The 15,385-nt window shown below is 37.1% G+C and overlaps 1 protein-coding gene across 1 annotated transcript in view; it reads left to right on the top strand.

Annotated features, from left to right (window-relative positions):
- Positions 1-15,385, top strand: part of HDAC9 (histone deacetylase 9) — an 806,539-nt gene that overhangs the window by 24,265 nt on the left and 766,889 nt on the right. The window lies entirely within an intron of this gene.

The following is a 15,385-nucleotide window of genomic DNA, read 5'->3' as shown; positions in this document are numbered from 1 at the left end:
AATAACTGACTGCATTTAGTGAGTGCCCACTAAATGGGCACTTCACTAGGGCCCACTGTCTATGTTATCTCACGTAATAAAACAGCAAGCATAGGGATCAGTACTATTCTTATCTTCATTTTGCGTTTGGAAACTAAGGTTTAGAAAACCACCTGACTTTCTCAAGATTGCATATACAACATGAGGTAGAGCTAAAATTGCAACTCAAATAATGGATGAATTCTAAAAGCTATGCTTTTGACCACCATGCTTTTTAAAACCCATAGTGATGAGCTGAATTTCAGTTAGGCTTAAAGTTTCAGCACAAAGTGTCCTTCATTCTCGTTTCTCCTTTTATTTAAGTTCTGAAGCATCCTTAAATCAGCAGGGGAAAAAATTGCATGACCACAGATTTTTCAGAGGAAATGTAAAAATGAAAATTGCTGCTTGGGATATGAATTTATCATTTGTAGTGGTTCTCTTCAAATTTCCAGGACTAAAGGATTAATGTTAAGAAAATAAAATTTTGCAGTTTGCCTTTCAGTTGTTTGTTTGCTTCTGTGCCTATTTACAAGAATTTCAAGAAGAGAGTATTAAACTTTTGGGGGATATAGACTCCTTTGAAGGTCGGTTGAAAACTCTGAGCCTTCTCCGGAGAAAGGTGCACTAAACTTTGCATACTATTCAACATCTATCTGTAGGCTCTGTGTGAAGACATTCACCTTAAAGGCAGCACAGCAGAGAAACAAGTTGGGCTTTTGTATCTGGTGGCCCTGGGTTTGCTTCCGTCCCTTCCTATTTATGCGACCTTTGGAAAGTTATTACTGAGTCTTGTTTCTTCATCCATAAAATGGTAATGATAAAAAGAATAATATCTAGCTAATATAAAATGCCTAGCTGGATAACTGCTACACCAGTGTTTCTCAAGCTTTAAGGTACCCATGAGTCACCTGGGGATCTTGTTAAAATGCAAACACTAATTCAGTAGGTCTGAGGTGAGGCCTGAAATTTTGCACTTCTAACAAGCTCTCCAGGGGCCACACTTTGAATATTTTCTCTACAAAATATGCAGAGATGTTTCTATTAATAAGTACTCTTAGGTGTGTCATACTAACAGAATATTTTCATTGTTAACTTCGAGCTCAGTTTGGGGTTATCTGCTAAAATGTGTACATAAAATACATATATATTAAGAATTATGACATTTGGAATGTTCTCATTGGGAGGTAATGCATTGTGGACTGGTATTGTGCTGCACTGTACCCCCCAAAATCAATATGGAGTCCTCTTTGGAATAAGAGTCCCTTTAAAATTTACCCATGTTAAAATATTTCTATGTGTGTAATAGTGAATTAAAGATGTGATTGGAGGCCTTTGTGTCATGTATTTCCTTCTGACAGCTAGATTTTTTTTGAGTACAGCAATAATTTACCATGAATTTATGATTATTCTAAAAAATAGGTTTATTATCTTCTCTCAAGAGCATTGCTCTTGATATACTTTGAATCAGGAACTGCTAATATTAAGTATGCTTGATTTCTGTCTGGTAAAGTTGAGTTTTAAATCAGACTTTTGAAGACACAAAAAGAAAGACTATATATGAATATCCAACATTAACAAAATAGTAGAATCTCTGACTTACATGTATCTTTTCCAAGCATGTGTTTGCTAACTGGTTACAGTTTATCACTAATGACATGCAACCCTGCTGCTGAGTCTGTTTTCTCTGATAAGTACTGAATCAACCACTGCCTAAAAGTAATGATGAGACAGGTGAAAAGCTTCTGGTAACCTGGGGAATTGTTGTGAAGTCCGGCAGAACTTTTGTTTTTTAATTTTTACTTTATATTGGAGTATAGTTGATTAACAATGATGTGTTAGTTAAGAACTTTCTACTTTAGGGAAAATCTATGGTGTAAGGCCCCACTCTGTGTTTCATTTCTTTCCATTAAACTATACTTTTGTGTTGCTGAGATTTCTTCATAAATGTTATTGTTCCACCTTGCACAAATGGCTTAGTGTAAAAGTCCTTTAAAATGATTGGTTCTACTGAAAAAGTTGCCTGTAAAAGTGGAAATGGAGAGAGAAGACTGCTGTCCTATTTAACTCTAGAAAATATGATAATGGTCATCAGGAGGGGCTGTCACAAATCATGTATTTTCTGACGGAAAGTGCCTGCCTTCAAAATAGCATGAAACTAGGAAAAGAACCGTATCCTAGCCAGCTTCATTCCAATGTCCTGGCCTCCTTGGGAGCTTTTAGAATAGAATGGTTGTCTACATACAGCACTGATGTGCCAGCATCTTTTGGATCAGAGCCTTTCATGAAATAAGGGAGAATTTGAAAGGACTGTAGTGCAGGTCTAGGGATTAATTGAAAGATTATACTTTGTGTGCCATCCAATATAAAATGCTAAATAAACATCTAACCTTTTCTAAAGGTGAAATGTTTTCCCTCAAGCCAACATACTTGATCTACATCCACACCTTCTACTTGCCATTTTTAGCAACAACTGGAACGTAGATGGCATTTATTGCAGTGAGTTTTTTTATTCAGACGGAATAACGAATAACTTCAGCGATTCCAAGAGTCACCTGTGGAGATGCAAGGAGATTTAGACTTCTCAATTCTCACCACATTTATTGAAAAAGAAGTATATTGCCATGGAGCCTAAGCATGTGGACTTTTAAACTGCTCTACCATTGACTTGAAAAAGTTCATTCTGAATTAGAAGGTTGTTTGTAGGTAGCATTAACTAATAATAATTAGAAATCCTTTTCTTGAGAGACAAGGCAGTGAAATATTGGTATTATACACCAGGGGCTTTGACTTCAAAGAGACCTCGGTTCATATTTTGCTTCTGTCACCTACTGGTTGTTTGAAGTCTCTCTTTTACTCAGTCTCCTCGTGTGATAGGTGGAAATAATACTACCTGTATCACAGGGTGGTTAAGAAGGTTAAATGTAAAAGCATATGCCTAACATAGTGCTTAGGATGTAATAGACTTTTTTTTAAACATCTTTATTGAAGTATAATTGCTTTACAATGGTGTGTTACCTTCTGCTTTATAACCAAGTGAATCAGCTATACTTTACATATATCCCCATATCTCCCCCTTTTGTGTCTCCCTCCCACCCTCCCTATCCCACCACTCTAGGTGGACACAAAGCACTGATCTGATCTCCGTGTGCTATGCAGCTGCTTCCCACTAGCTATCTATTTTAAATTTGATAGTGTACGTAAGTCCATGCCACTCTCTCACTTCGTCCCAGCTTCCCCTTCCCGCTCCCCGTGTCCTCAAGTCCATTCTCTACGTCTGTGTCTTTATTTCTGTCCTGCCCCTAGGTTCTTCAGAACCATTTTATTTTTTTTTAGATTCCATATATATGTGTTAGCATATGGTATTTGTTTTTCTCTCTCTGACTTACTTTACTCTGTATGACAGACTCTAGGTCCATCCACCTCACTACAAATAACTCAATTTCATTTCTTTTTATGGCTGAGTAATATTCCATTGTATATATGTACCACATCTACTTTATCCATTCATCTGTCATTGTACATTTAGGTTGCTTCCATGTCCTGGCTATTGTAAATAGAGCTGCAATGAACATTGTGGTACATGACTCTTTTTGAATTATGGTTTTCTCAGGGTATATGCCCAGTACTGGGGTTGCTGGGTCGTATGGTAGTTCTATTTTTACTTTTATAAGGAACCTCCATATTGTTCTCCATAGTGGCTGTATCAATTTACATTCCCACCAACAGTGCAAGAGGGTTCCCTTTTCTCCACACCCACTCCAGCATTTATTGTTTGTAGATTTTTTGATGATGGCCATTCTGACCGGTGTGAGGTGATACTCATTGTAGTTTTGATTTGCATTTCTCTAATGATTAGTGATGTTAAGCATCCTTTCATGTGTTGCTTGCCAATCTGTATATCTTCTCTGGAGAAATGTCTATTTAGGTCTTCTGTGCATTTTTGGATTGGGTTGTTTGTTTTTTTGATATTGAGCTGCATGAGCTGCTTGTATATTTTGGAGATTAATCCTTTGTCAGTTGCTTCATTTGCAAATATCTTCTCCCATTCTGAGGGTTGTCTTGCATCTTGTTTATGTTTTCCTTTGCTGTGCAAAAGCTTTAAAGTTTCATTAGGTCCCATTTGTTTATTTTTATTTCCATTTCTCTAGGAGGTGGGTCAAAAAGGATCTTGCTGTGATTTATGTCATAGAGTGTTCTGCCTATATTTTCCTTTATGAGTTTGATAGTGTCTGGCCTTACATTTAGGTCTTTAATCCATTTTGACTTTACTTTTATGTATGGTGTTAGGCAGTGTTCTAATTTCATTCTTTTACATGTAGCTGCCCAGTTTTCCAGCACCACTTATTGAAGAGGCTGTCTTTTCTCCATTGTATATTCTTGCCTCCTTTGTCAAAGATAAGGTGACCGTATGTGCGTGGGTTCATCTCTGGGCTTTCTCTGTGTTCCACTGATCAATATTTCTGTTTCTGTGCCAGTACCATACTGTCTGGATTGCTGTAGCTTTGTAGTATAGTCTGAAGTCTGGGACCCTGATTCCTCCAGCTCCATTTTTCTTTCTCAAGATTGCTTTGGCTACTTGGGGTCTTCTGTGTTTCCTTACAAATTGTGAAATTTTTTGTTCTAGTTCTGTGAAAAATGCCATTGGTAGTTTGATAGGGATTGCATTGAATCTGTAGATTGTTTTGAGTAGTATAGTCATTTTCACAATGTTGATTCTTCCAATCCAACAATATGGTATATCTCTCCATCTGTTTGTATCATCTTTAATTACTTTCATCAGTGTCTTATAGTTTTCTGCATACACGTCTTTTGTCTCCTTAGACAGGTTGATTCCTAGGTATTTTATTCTTTTTGTTGCAGTGGTAAATGGGAGTGTTTCCTTAATTTCTCTTTCAGATTTTTCATCATTAGTGTATAGGAATGCAAGAGATTTCTGTGCATTATTTTGCATCCTGCTACTTTACCAAATTCATTGATTAGTTCTAAGAGTTTTCTGGTAGCATATTTAGGATTCTTTATGTATAGTATCATGTCATCTGCAAACAGTAACAGCTTTACTGCTTCTTTTCCAATTTGGATTCCTTTTATTTCTTTTTCTTCTCTGATTGCTGTGGCTAAAACTTCCAAAACTATGTTGAATAATAGTGGTGAGAGTGGGCAACGATATCTTGTTCCTGATCTTAGTGGAAATATTTTCAGTTTTTAACTATTGAGAATGATTTTGGCTGTGGGTTTGTCACATACGGCCTTTATTATGTTGAGGGAAGTTCCCTCTATGCACACTTTCTGGAGGGTTTTTATCAAAAATGCGTGTTGAATTTTGTCAAAAGCTTTTTCTGCATCTGTCGAGATGATCATATGGTTTTTATCCTTCAATTTGTCAATATGGTGTATCACATTGATTGATTTGAGTATATTGAAGGATCCTTGCATTCTTGGGATAAACCCCACTTGCTCATGATGTATGATCCTTTTAATGTGCTGTTGGATTCTGTTTGCTAGTATTTTGTTGAGGATTTTTGCATCTGTGTTCATTGGTGATATTGGCCTGTAGTTTCCTTTTTTGTGACATCTTTGTCTGGTTTGGTATCAGGGTGATGGGATGGTGGCTTCGTAGAATGAGCTGGGGAGTGTTCCTCCCTCTGCTCTACTTGGAAGAGTTTGAGAAGGATAGGTGTTAGCTGTTCTCTAAATGTTTGATACAGTTCGCCTGTGAAGCCATTTGGTCCTGGGCTTTTGTTTGTTGGAAGACTTTTTTTTTTTTTTTTTGAGGTACGCGGGCCTCACACTGCTGTGGCCTCTCCCGCTGTGGAGCACAGGTTCCGGACGCGCAGGCCCAGCGGCCATGGCCCACGGGCCCAGCCGCTCCGCGGCACGTGGGATCCTCCCAGACCAGGGCACAAACCCGTTTCCCCCGCATCGGCAGGCGAACCCCCAACCACTGCGCCACCAGGGAAGCCCCGTTGGAAGATTTTAAATCACAGTTTCAATTTCAGTGTTTGTGATTCGTCTGCTAATATTTTCTGTTTCTTCCTGGTTGAGTCTTGGAAGGTTGTGCTTTTCTAAGAATTTGTCCATTTCTACCAGGTTGTCCATTTTATTGGCATATAGTTGCTTGTAGTAATCTCTTACAATCCTTTGTATTTCTGCAGTGTTAGTTGTTACTTTTCCTTGTTCATTTCTAATTCTATTGATTTGAGTCTTCTCCCTATTTTCTTGATGAGTCTGGCTAATGTTCTATCAATTTTGTTTATCTTGTCAACAAGAACCAGCTTTTAGTTGTATTGATTTTGCTATTGTTTCCATCATTTCTGTTTCATTTATTTCTGATCTGATCTTTATGATTTCTTTCCTTCTGCTAATTTTGGGGGTTTTTTGTTCTTCTTTCTCTAATTGCTTTAAGTGTAAGGTTAGGTTGTTTATTTGAGATGTTTCTTGTTTCTTGAGGTAGGATTTTATTGCTATAAACTTCCTCTTAAAACTGCTTTTGTGGCATATCATAGATTTTGAGTCATTGTTTTTCACGGTCATTTGTTTCTAGGAATTTTTTGATTTCCTCAGTAATCTCTTGGTTATTTAGTAGTGTATTGTTTAGCCTCCATTTGTTTCTATTATTTACAGATTTTTTTCCTGTAATTGATATCTAGTTTCATAGAGCTGTGGTTGTAAGAGATACTTGATATGATTTCAATTTTTTTAATTTAGAAAAGCTTGATTTGTGACCCACGATATGACATATCCTGGAGAATGTTCTATGCACACTTGAGAAGAACATGTATTTCATTGTTTTCGGATGGAAGGTCCTGTAAATATCAATTAAGTCCATATTGTTTAATGTATCATTTAAAGCTTGTGTTTCCTTATTTATTATCATTTTGGATGATCTGTCCATCAGTGAAAGTGGGGTGTTAAAGTCCCCTACTATGATTGTGTTACTGTCGATTTCCCCTTTAGGGCTGTTAACGTTTGCCTTATGAATTGAGGTGCTCCTATGTTGTGTGCATAAATATTTACAATTGTTATATCTTCTTCTTGGATTGATCCCTTGATCATTATGTAGTGTCCTTCTTTGTCTCTTGTAGTAGTCTCTATTTTAAAGTCTATTTTGTCTGATATGAGAATTGCTACTGCAGCTTTCTTTTGATTTCCATTTGCATGGAATATCTTTTTCCATCCCCTCACTTTCAGTCTGTATGTCTCCCTACGTCTGAAGTGCGTCTCTTTTAGACAGGATATTTATGGGTCTCGTTTTTGGATCCATTCAGCCAGTCTATGTCTTTTGGTTGGAGCATTTAATCCATTTACATTTAAGGTAGTTATTGATATGTATGTTCCTATTACCATTTTCTTAACTGTTTTGGGTTTGTTATTGTAGGTCTTTTCCTTCTCTTGTGTTTCGTGCCTAGAGAAGTTCCTTTAGCATTTGTTGTAAAGCTGGTTTGGTGGTGCTGAATTCCCTTAGCTTTTGCTTGTCTGCCAAGGTTTTAAATTCTTTGTCGAATTTGAATGAGATCCTTACTGGGTAGAGTAATCTTCATTGTAGGTTTATCTCTTTCATCATTTTAAATATGTCCTGCCCCTCCCTTCTGGCTTGTAGAGTTTCTGCTGAAAGATCAGCTGTTAACCTTATGGGGATTCCCTTGTATACTATTTGTTGCTTTTCCCTTGCTACTTTTAACATTTTTTTCTTTGAATTTATTTTTTGATAGTTTGATTAACATGTGTCTTGCCATGTTTCTCCTTGGATTTATCCTGTATGCAACTCTCTGCATTTCCTGGACTTGACTGACTATTTCCTTTCCCATATTAGCGAAGTCTTAAACTATAATCTCTTCAAATATTTTCTCAGTCCCTTTCTTTTTCTCTTCTTCTTCTGGGACCCCTATAATTTGAATGTTGGTGCATGTAATGTTGTCCCAGAGGTGTCTGAGAGTGTCCTCAATTCTTTTCATTCTTTGTTCTTTATTCTGCTCTGCAGTAGTTATTTCCACTATTTTACCTTCAAAGTCACTTAACCATTCTTCTGCCTCAGTTATTCTGCTTTTGATTCCTTTTAGAGAGTTTTTAATTTCATTTATTGTGTTGTTCATCATTATTTGTTTGTTCTTTAGTTCTTCTAGGTCCTTAAAAGTTTCTTGTATTTCTCCATTCTATTTCCAATATTTGGGTCATCTTTACTATCATTATTCTGTATTCTTTTTCAGGTAGACTGCCTATTTCCTCTTCATTTGTTTGGTCTGGTGGGTTTTTACCTTGCTCCTTCATCTGCTATGTATTTCTCTGTCTTCTCATTTTGCTTAACTTGCTGTGTTTGGGGTCTCCTTTTCACAGGCTGCATGTTCGTAGTTCCTGTTGTTTTTGGTGTCTGCCCCCAGTGGCTGAGGTTGCTTCAGTGGGTTGTGTAGGCTTCCTGGTGGAGGGGACTGGTGCCTGTGTTCTGGTGGATGAGGCTGGATCTTGTCATTCTGGTGGGCAGGACTGAGTCCGGTGGTGTGTTTTGGGGTGTCTGTGAACTTGTTATGATTTTAGGCAACCTCTGTGTCATGGGTGGGGTTGTGTTCCTGTCTTGCTAGTTGTTTGGCCTAGGGTGTCCAGCGCTGTAGCTTGCTGGTCATTGAGTGGAGCTGGGTTATAGCATTGAGATGGGGATCTCTGGGAGAGCTTTCAACATTTGATATTACGGGGGGCTGGGAGGTCTGTGGTGGACCAATGTTCTGATCTTGTCTCTCCCACCTGAGATGGTCAGGCCTGAAACCCGGCTGGTGCACCAAGACCCTGTCAGCCACATGGCTCAGAAGAAAAGGAAGAAAGGAAGGAAGGAAGGAAGGGAGGGAGGGAGGGAGGGAGGGAGGGAGGGGGGAAGGAAGGAACGAAGAGAAAATAATGTTATTACGATAAAAAAATTATTATTAAAAATAAAAAAGTATTAAAAAAAGCAAAAACAAAAAAGAAAGAAAGAAGAGAGCAACCAAACCAAAAAACCAATCCACCAATGTAACAAGCACTAAAAACTATAGGAAAAACAAAGAAAAAAAATGGACAGACAGAACCCTAGGACAAATGGTAAAAGCAAAGCTTTTGGGAAGTCTGAGGTCCTCTGCCAGTGTTCAGTAGGTGTTCTATAGGAGTTGTTCCACATGTAGATGTATTTTTGATGTATTTGTGGGGAGGAAGGTGATCTCCATATCTTACTCCTCTGCCATCTTGAAGGTCCCCCCAGTAATAGACTTTTGAAACTCAAAGTCTGGCCTTTGGATCAGAAGCAACCGCATTACACCAGGAAAATGCTGGAAATGCAGAATCTCAGGCCCCTCCCACACCTTCTCATTCAGGGAGAAGAGGGAGCGATTCCGTTGTTCAGGTATAACAAGCGCTCATAATAGACGAACATTAAATGTTAGTAGTGGTTGTCGTGACTGTTGGGTGCTTTACAGTTCTAAGCTAATAACCTTAAAAACACTTGATGGTTGAAACAAAAATATTTTATGGGTTTTTTTTTTTAATACTTTCTCTTTATTATTCTTTACTAACAAGAGTTTCTGTTGCTGGTGAAGATTAGTTTGGAGTTCAGTAAAACTTTCAAAATTGCCTCTCAGATCTTAAAATAGCGTTTAGTTATTTCGTTTTTATGTTTGTGCATTTAAACATAAACTCTAAAGCCAAAGAAGCAGTTTAAAAGTGGACACAGTGTATTTACAAATAAAAGCTCATGTAGCAACCAATAAAATGGAAATTTGTGAACGTTTTAAGCAAATTGCCAGGAAGATTTTTAAAAATCAGATCAAATAAAATATTTGCAAATTATGCTATTTGTTGATGCCCATAAATTTAAAAATAAGTCTAACAAGTCTGCTATATTTGCACAGCTTAAATTTTTATGGGTTCCCAATATTATGGAATGAGAACTCACCATTGTAAACACTGTGCTAAATTTAATTTCTTTATTTGACTTTTACAAGTCACCAATATAGTACTTGCAGTTTGACCCTGGCAAAAACATAGAAAAGACTAAATTTAAGAGTCACTTCTATTGTGTTCCTCAGAAAAGTTTTTAGTCATCCAACTTGGAAAAAAAAGATAAAGATGTATTTGCAATTTAGAGCTAGCGTTAAAAATTATTGAAACGATTATTGAAGGCTTTTAAAAATCTTTGCAATTATTTAAAATAATAATGTTGCCATTTAGCATTGCCATTAACAGCAGAAAGTTGCAACATTCACCCAGTATTCTGTGTTTTTTATCTTGGAACACAAACTGAGTGAGAAAAGTAATTTTCTTTTTCACATATAGAATCTATTTTAGTTATTGCAGCAGGTTTTTGTTGTTGTTGACTGATTTTCAGCTCCAAGTTTTATAACCTTAACAACTCATGGTGGTGGGAACAAAAGATTTTCTCTCACTCTAAGTCCAAGTTATCTCAGCACCTGCTGCTCACCACAGGCAGCCCGGCTTTTCATCAGCTTTTAACAGGCTCATCAGCAAAGCTGGGGGAGAAAAGTCTTGAGGACATTCAACCACATTGAGGTGCCCACTGATCATCAAGGATACTTACAGTAACAGCCTATTACATTTAATTAGCAAGTTTGAGTCTATTAAGAGAACTGTGAAGGGCGCAGTCAAGATGGCGGTGTGGGAAGATGCAGAGTTAGCATCTCCCCACAACTAGGGCACCAGCTGGCCGCTGGTGGGGGACTCTGATGCCCAAGGAGTCAGGAGGAACCCCAAAGTGAACTGGCAGCTTGTGGGATCTTGGTTCACGAGCCAGGGGTCGGGCCAAAGCTCTTATGGTGGGAACGCTGATTCCAAACCACTGGACTAACAGAGAACCTCAGAACCCAGGGAATATTCATCAGAGTGAAGTCTCATGGAATTCCTCATCTCAGCACCAAGATCCAGCTCTACCCAATAGCCTACAAACCCCAGTGTTGGAAGTCTCAGGCCAAACAACCAGTAAGTCAGGAATATAATACCACTCATTAAAAAAAAGAAAAAGTGAGACAGCAAAAAAAATATGTCACAGATGAAGGAGCAAGGTAAAAACCTATAAGACCAAATAAATGAAGAGGAAACAGGCAATCTTCCTGAAAAAGAATTCAGAGTAATGATAGTAAAGATAATCCAGAATCTTGGAAATAGAATGGAGGCACAGATTGAGAAAATTCAATAAATGTTTAACAAAGATCCAGAAGAACTAAAGAACAAACAAACAGAGATGAACAACACAATAACTGAAATGAAAAATACACTAGAAGGGATGAATAACAGAATAACCGAGTCAGAAGAACGAATATGTGAGCTGGAAGACAAAATGGTGGAAATAACTGCTGAGAATCAGAATAAGGAAAAGAGAATGAAAAGAATTGAAGACAATCTCAGAGACCTCTGGGACAACACTAAACACACCAACATTTGAATTACACTGGTCCCAGAAGAAGAAGAGAAAAAGAAAGGGACTGAGAAAATATTTGAAGAGATTATAGTTGAAAACTTCCCTAACATGGGAAAGGAAATTGTCACCCAAGTCCAAGACACAGAGAGTTCCTATACAGGATAAACCCTAGGGAAAACACACCAAGACACATATTAATCAAACTAACTAAAATTAAATTCAAAGAAAAAATATTAAAAACAGCAAGGATAAAACAAAAAATAACATACAAAGAAATCCCCATAAGGTTATCAGCTGATTTTTCAGCAGAAACTCTGCAGGCCAGAAGGGAGTGGCAGGATATACTTAAAGTGCTGAAAGAGATAAACCTACAACCAAGATTACTCTACCCAGCAAGGGTCTCATTCAGATTCGATGGAGAAGTCAAAAGCTTTTCAGACAAGCAGAAACTAAGGGAATTCAGCACCACCAAACCAGCTTTACAACAAATGCTAAAGGAACTTCTCTAGGCACGAAACACAAGAGAAGGAAAAGACCTACAATAACAAACCCAAAACAGTTAAGAAAATGGTAATAGGAACATACATATCAATAACTACCTTAAATGTAAATGGATTAAATGCTCCAACCAAAAGACATAGACTGGCTGAATGGATCCAAAAACGAGACCCATAAATATCCTGTCTAAAAGAGATGCACTTCAGACGTAGGGAGACATACAGACTGAAAGTGAGGGGATGGAAAAAGATATTCCATGCAAATGGAAATCAAAAGAAAGCTGCAGTAGCAATTCTCATATCAGACAAAATAGACTTTAAAATAGAGACTACTACAAGAGACAAAGAAGGACACTACATAATGATCAAGGGATCAATCCAAGAAGAAGATATAACAATTGTAAATATTTATGCACCCAACATAGGAGCACCTCAATACATAAGGCAAATGCTAACAACCGTGGAAGCAGAAATCAACAGTAACACAATCATAGTAGGGGACTTTAGCACCCCACTTACAGCAATGGACAGGTCATCCAAACAGAAAATAAATAAGGAAACACAAGCTCTAAATGACACAATAGATCAGATAGCTCTAATTGATATTTATAGAACATTCCACCCAAAAGTGGCAGAATACACTTTCTTCTCAAGTGCACATGGAACATTCTCAAGGATAGATCACATCTTGGGTCAGAAATCAAGCCTCAGAAAATTGAAATTGTATCAAGCATTCTTTCTGACCACAGTGTTATGAGATTGGAAACGAATTACAGGAAAAAAAAACTGTGAAAAAACACAAATATATTGAGGCTAAACAGTGCACTACTAAATAGCCAAGAGAGCACTGAAGAAATCAAAGAAGAAATAAAAAGTACATAGAAACAAATGACAACGTAAACATGACAACCCAAAACGTATGGGATGCAGCAAAAGCAGTTCTAAGAGGGAAGTTTATAGCAATACAATCCTACCTGAAGAAACAAGAAAAAATCTCAAGTAAGCAATCTAACCCTACACTTAAATCAACTAGAGAAAGAAGAACAAAGAAAACCCAAAATCAGTAGAAGGAAAGAAGTCATAAAGATGAAAGCAGAAATAAATGAAATAGAAACAAAGAAAACAATAGCAAAGATCAATAAAACTAAAAGCTTGTTCTTTGAGAAGATAAACAAAATTGATAAACGCTTAGCAGCACTCATGAAGAAAAAAAGGGAGAGGATGCAAATCAATAAAATTAGAAATGAAAAAGGAGAAATCACAGCTGACACAGCTGAAATACAAAGGATTATAAGAGACTACTACAAACAACTCTATGCCAGTATAATGGACAACCATGAAGAAATGGACAAATTCTTGCAAAGGTACAATTTTCCAAGACTCAACCTGGAAGAATTAAGAAATATAAACAGACCTTTCTCAAGTAATGAAATTGAAACCATAATTAAAAATCTTCCAACAAACAAATGTCCAGGACCAGATGGCTTCACAGGCGAATTCTATCAAACATTTAGAGAAGGGCTAACACCAATCCTTCTCAAACTCTTCCAAAAAATTTCAGAGGGAGAAACATCCCAAATTCATTCTACAAAGCCACCATCACCCTGATACCAAAACCAGAAAAAGATATCACAAAAAAAGAAAATTATAGACCAATATCACTGATGAACATAGATGCAAAAAATCCTGAACAAAAATACTAGCACACAGAATCCAATAGCACATTAAAAGGATCATACACCATGATCAAGTGGGATTTTACCCCAGGGACGCAAGGTTTCTTCAGTATACGCACATCAGGTCAATGTGATACACCACATTAACAAATCAAGGAATAAAAACCATATAGATGCAGAAAAAAGGTTTTGACAAAATTGAACACCCATTTATGATAAAAAACTCTCCAGAAAATGGGCACAGAGGGAACCTACCCTCAACATAATAAAGGCCATATATTGACAAACCCAGAGCAAGCATCATACTCAGTGGTGAAAAAACTGAAAGCATTTCCACTAAGATTTAGGAACAAGACAGGGATGTCCATTCTCGCTATTCTTATTCAACATAGTTTTTGGAAGGTCTCTTGCCACAGCAATCAGAGAAGGAAAAAGAAATAAAAGGAATACAAATTGGAAAAAGAAGAAGTAAAGGCTGTCACTGTTTGCCGATGACATGATACTATACATAGAAAATCCTAAAGGTGCCAACCAGAAAACTACTAGAAACTTACCAATGAATTTGCTTAGGTTGCAGGATTCAATAGTAATGCACAGAAATCCCTGGCATTCCTATACACCAACAACGAAAAATCAGAAAGAGAAATTAAGGGAAACACTCGCATTTACCCATTGCAAACAAAAAGAATAAAAATACCTCGGAAATAAACCCTGCCTAAGAAGGTGAAAGACTTGTACTCAGAAAACTATAAAAACACGGATGAAATGAAACCAAGATGACATAAACAGATGAAGAAATATACCATGTTCTTGGATTGGAAGAATCAATGTTGTGAAAATGACTATACTACCCCAAAAGCAATCTACAGATTCAGTGCAATCCCTATCAAACTATCATTGGCATTCTTCACAGAATTAGAACAAAAAAGTTTTCAATTTTTATGGAAACACAAAAGACCCCTGAATAGCCAAAGCAATCTTGAGAAAGAAAAACGGAGCTGGAGGAATGAGGCTCCCTGGACTTCAACCATACTACAAAGCTACAGTAATCAAGAGTATGGTACTGGCACAAAAACAGAAATATAGATCGATGGTACATAATAGAATGCCCCAGGAGATAAACCCATGCACATATGGGCACCTAATTTACAACAAAGGAGGCAAGAACATACAATGGAGAAAAAGACAGCCCTCTTCAATAAGTGGTGCTGGGAAAACTGGACAGCAACATGTAAAAGAATGAAATTAGAAACAGTTCCTAACACCATACACAAAACTAAACTCAAAATGGATTATAAAGACCTAACTGTAAGACCAGCTGCTATAAAACTCTTAGAGGAAAACATAGGAAAAACATTCTTTGACATAAAACCACAGCAAGGTCTTCTTTGACCCATCTCCTAGATTAATGGAAATAAAAAACAATAATAAACAAATGGGACTTAATTAAAACTTAAAAGCTTTTGCACAACAAAGGGAAAACCATAAACAAGAAGAAAAAGACAATGTTCAAAATGGGAAGAAGATACTTGCAAAGGAAGCAATTGACAAAGGATTAATCTCCAAAATATACAAATATCTCATGGAGCTCAATATCAAGAGAACAATCTAGTTTAAAAATGCCCAGAAGACCTATATAGACATTTCACCCAGGAAGACATACAGATGGCCATTAGGTACATGAAGAGATGCTCAACATCACTAATTATTAGAGAAATGCAAATCAAAAGTACAATGAGGTATCATCTCACGCCTGTTCAGAATTGCCATTATCAAAAAAATCTAGAAACAATAAATGCTGG

This window comes from Delphinus delphis, chromosome 9 (assembly GCF_949987515.2).
Source record: "Delphinus delphis chromosome 9, mDelDel1.2, whole genome shotgun sequence".
Taxonomy (NCBI): Eukaryota; Metazoa; Chordata; class Mammalia; order Artiodactyla; family Delphinidae; genus Delphinus; species Delphinus delphis.
This window is presented reverse-complemented; position numbering and strand designations above follow the sequence as displayed.